The sequence below is a fragment of the Dreissena polymorpha genome, chromosome 7 (assembly GCF_020536995.1).
Source record: "Dreissena polymorpha isolate Duluth1 chromosome 7, UMN_Dpol_1.0, whole genome shotgun sequence".
NCBI classification, from domain to species: Eukaryota; Metazoa; Mollusca; class Bivalvia; order Myida; family Dreissenidae; genus Dreissena; species Dreissena polymorpha.
In genome coordinates, this window is record NC_068361.1 from 12,526,492 (window position 1) to 12,531,339 (window position 4,848).

Here is a 4,848-nt window from a genome sequence, read left to right on the forward strand (position 1 = left end):
GAGTGTTCATCTGAATGGCTGTGCAGCTTGTTGATCACGCTCTCTTCATTAGATTATCCTGTCCAGTGTGAGCTGTGTGATGTTGTTTTGCAGTTAAGTGAAGACATCCGTGGAGACAAAGCGCATACACATATATCGGACTTGCGATCTCAAATACTGTCACATGACATGTCCAATATTAATTTAATTGTGAAAAATGGCAGTAAGGAACTGTTTGAACTATTACGTGATACTAGTATTGGGATCCTTGGCCTTATGACGGCTAATTGTGCCTCATTAGCATCCGAGATTCTTCACACGCTGAATAAGCTAACTAAGCTTTATTTGTGGGGAACCTATACTGGTCGGTGTGATCTGAGACTGCCTGCGTCGTTGCAATGTATTAGTCTCCAGGAATGCGAGTGTTCATCTGAGTGGCTGTGCAGCTTGTTGATCACGCTCTCTTCATTAGATCATCCTGTCAAGTGTGAGCTGTGGAATGTTGTATTGCAATTAAGTGAAGACATCCGTGGAGACGAAGCGCATACGCATATGTCGGATTTGCGATCTGAAATACTGTCACATGATCTGTCAAACATTGAGATATTAGTGAAAAATGGCAGTAGGGAACTGTTTGAAGTATTACGTGATACTAGTATTGGGATCCTAGACCTAAGAACAGCTGAGTGTGCCTCATTAGCATCCGAGATTCTTCACTCGCTGAATAAGCTAACTAAGCTTTATTTGTGGGGAACCTATACGGGTAAATGTGATCTGAGACTGCCTGCGTCATTGCAATGTATTAGTCTCCAGGAATGCGAGTGTTCATCTGAGTGGCTGTGCAGCTTGTTGATCACGCTCTCTTCATTAGATCATCCTGTCCAGTGTGAGCTGTGGAATGTTGTATTGCAGTTAAGTGAAGACATCCGTGGAGACGAAGCGCATACACATATATCGGACTTGCGATCTCAAATACTGTCAAATGACCTGTCCAACATTGAGATAATAGTGAACAATGGCAGTAAGGAACTGTTTGAACTATTACGTGATACTAGTATTGGGATCCTAGACCTGAGGACGGCTAATTGTATCTCATTAGCATCCGAGATTTTTCACACGCTCAACAGGCTAACTAAGCTCTATTTGTGGGGAACCTATACGGGTAGATGTGATCTGAGACTGCCTGCGTCATTGCAATGTATTATTCTCGGGAAAGGCGAGTGTTCATCTGAGTGGCTGTGCAGCTTGTTGATCACGCTCTCTTCATTAGATCATCCTGTCGAGTGTGTGCTGTGGAATGTTGTATTGCAGTTAAGTGAAGACATCCGTGGAGACGAAGCGCATACACATATATCGGACTTGCGATCTCAAATACTGTCAAATGACCTGTCCAACATTGAGATATTAGTGGAAAATGGCAGTAAGGAACTGTTTGAACTATTACGTGATACTAGTATTGGGATCCTTACTCTGGGAACGGCTGAGTGTGCCTCATTAGCATCCGAGATTCTTCACACGCTGAATAAACTAACTAAGCTTTATTTGTGGGGAACCTATACGGGTACATGTGATCTGAGACTGCCTGCGTCATTGCAATGTATTAGTCTCCAGAAAGGCGAGCGTTCATCTGAATGGCTGTGCAGCTTGTTGATCACGCTCTCTTCATTAGATCATCCTGTCGAGTGTGAGCTGTGGGATGTTGTATTGCAGTTAAGTGAAGACATCCGTGGAGACGAAGCGCATACACATATATCGGACTTGCGATCTGAAATACTGTCAAATGACCTGTCCAACATTGAGATATTAGTGGAAAATGGCAGTAAGGAACTGTTTGAACTATTACGTGATACTAGTATTGGGATCCTTGATCTGAGGACGGCTGATTGTGCCTCATTAGCATCCGAGATTCTTCACACGCTGAATAAGCTAACTAAGCTTTATTTGCGGGGAAACTATACTGGTCGGTGTGATCTGAGACTGCCTGCGTCATTGCAATGTATTAGTCTCCAGAAAGGCGAGCGTTCATCTGAGTGGCTGTGCAGCTTGTTGATCACGCTCTCTTCATTAGATCATCCTGTCGAGTGTCAGCTGTGGAATGTTGTATTGCAGTTAAGTGAAGACATCCGTGGAAACGAAGCGCATACACATATATCGGACTTGCGATCTCAAATACTGTCACATGACCTGTCCAATGTTGAGATAAATGTGAAAAATGGCAGTAAGGAACTGTTTGAACTTTTAAGTGATACAAGTATAGGGAGTCTGATCGTTACGGCTACTGATAGTTGTACATTGGAAACAATTATGCGAAGAAAGCTGAGCATGTTAAAAGAAATTCATTTACTTGGAATTTATTTGACACGCTTTGAATATGATTTACCAGAATCCCTAGAGTGGATGTATTTACAAGGTGGGAAGAACTCATTGGAATTGTTGTACAGTGTCTTAATCAAACTGGCTCCAATAAAACACCATGTGCAATTAGACGTGGGGGACTGCTTCGTTATATCGAGTAATGAAATCTGTGCAACTAGTTTAAACGATTGCGTAATGCAATCAAAATGTTCAACAAATGTTAAAGCTGATGTTAATGATAGTTCGAATATGAATGTGTCTGATTTACATACACAAATGGTGTCATGTGACATGTCGAACATTGAACTACGCGTCTTAAAATTCCATAAAGAGCGGTTTGAAATGTTGCGAGGCACGAGTATAAGAAGCGTGCAGCTTCAGGCTTTTGACGATGTTTCACTGACATTTGTGACACAAAACACGCTACCAGCGTTTACAGAAATTCGATTACAAGGGACTTACTTGACTGATTTTAATCACACATTACCACCGACTCTTCAATTAATTATTTTACAAGAAGGATCATGCTCATCAGATTGGCTGTACAGTTTGATGTTAAAACTTTCAACGCTTAATCATGCAGTGCGCGTCTTTTTAGATGAATACGTCGTTTTACAGAGGCGAGAGGCGATTAAAAAAGACCCCGAACCGCTAATGCGAGGTGCAGATTTGTCAAGTGTTAAGTTGGAAGTATTTAAGGATTGTCTTGGATTATATGAAACATTACCCACAATGCATATAACCAGTCTGAACATAACTAAAATAGAACACGCCGACCTGCTTTCACAGACACTGCCCCTTCTCACCCACTTGCAGCAGCTAAGGATTTGTTTGAACAAGTATGATATGGAGATGAAACTGCCAGAATGTATTAAGTATGTGTTTATAATTTATAAAAAAGTGTCTCCATCATCACTGCAACAATATGTGAATAATCTGTCTACTATCAAACATAGTGTAAAGTGTAAACTGCTGTTCCGTGTGGAAGAGAATGACGATGAATATACGAGAATCAAGCAAGACTTTTGTGAATTAAAATCAGTTGATGTCCAACATTTTGAAATTGTGAACAAAAAGGGTACTGCTCGTAGAGCTGCTGCTCTTACACTTTCTGCTACTGCTGATGATTGCGATGACGATTATGACAAACGTTTACTCCGATGGGAGGGAGAATACGTTGATTCGAAACCATGGATTCACTATTGTAAAATTCGTCTGAACATTTTGTACACAGACGCCTGTGGAGTGAGTTCTTAAACTCGTGCGTTTTCAACGTATCGTGTTATTTTATCGTTTGTTGTAGCAACTTTAAAAGGGATACAAAGGTGTATAATATATTGTGTAAAATTTTATTTTCTAGTGATAAAGTCTGTATTTAATGTTCGTATTTTTGCTACAAAAAGGTTTGCTAATCGTACATTTATTTAATTTTTTTTTAAGTTTTATTTTTGAAAATGTATGCGTTTGAGCTTAGTCACATTTGAAAATTTGTAAGTTAGAAATATACTTACCCGTATTATTATACAAAATTAATTAAACGTTATTCTCATATTGAAATAATAAACATTTTTAATGATAATGTTTGAAATCCAAACGAGTGTACATGAAACCAAATTGTCAAACTTTAACATGACACAAAACCAAGGCCATTAAATAACACACAAAAATCAAGGCCATTAACCAACACCAAGAAATTCTTGATTAAAACGTGTCATTTACTTAAAAGACTTGTTTGTGCATCGTGCGTTAAACCGTGGTCAACCAATGGATGTCATTGGTATAATCAAGTAATCAGCCCAAAGAATGGTCGCCAACGTTGGCAACTACGCTTTAGTCATCTATCGGGTTACCCCGTTGAAAGCGCAAACAACGGTCGATAACGTGGATAACCAAGTCAGCAGTAACACCCATGGTCATCTCGCGGGTTAGCAAGTTAGTAGCTTAAACCATTGACCTAACGCGGAATTGCCTGATCAGAAGCGCCAACAACATTCGTCAAACTATTTACCTAGTGAGCAGCGCAAACTAATCTGGACATTGCGGGTAACCAATTCAGAAGCGCAAAACAGTAGTAATCGCTGGTAATACCGTCAACACCCCAAACAAATGGTCATCATATCGGATTATGCCGTCAGCAACGCACACAATGGTCGTCATTGTGGGTTATACCGTCAGTAGCGCACACCATGGTCGTCATCGTGGGTTATACCGTCAGCAACGCACACCATGGTCGTCATCACGGGTTATACCGTCAGCCGGGCACACCCTTATCGTCATCGTGGGTTATACCGTAAGTAGCGCACACCCTGGTCGTCATCGTTGGTTATACCGTCAGCAGCGCACATCCTGGCCATCATGGCGGGTTATACCGTCAATAACGTTCATCCTGATCATCATCGCGGGTTAAACCGCCAGCAGCGCACACATTGGTCATCATCGCGGGTTATACCGCTACTTGCGCACACCCTGGTCGTCATCGTGGGTTATACCGTCAGCAGCGCACATCCTGGTCGT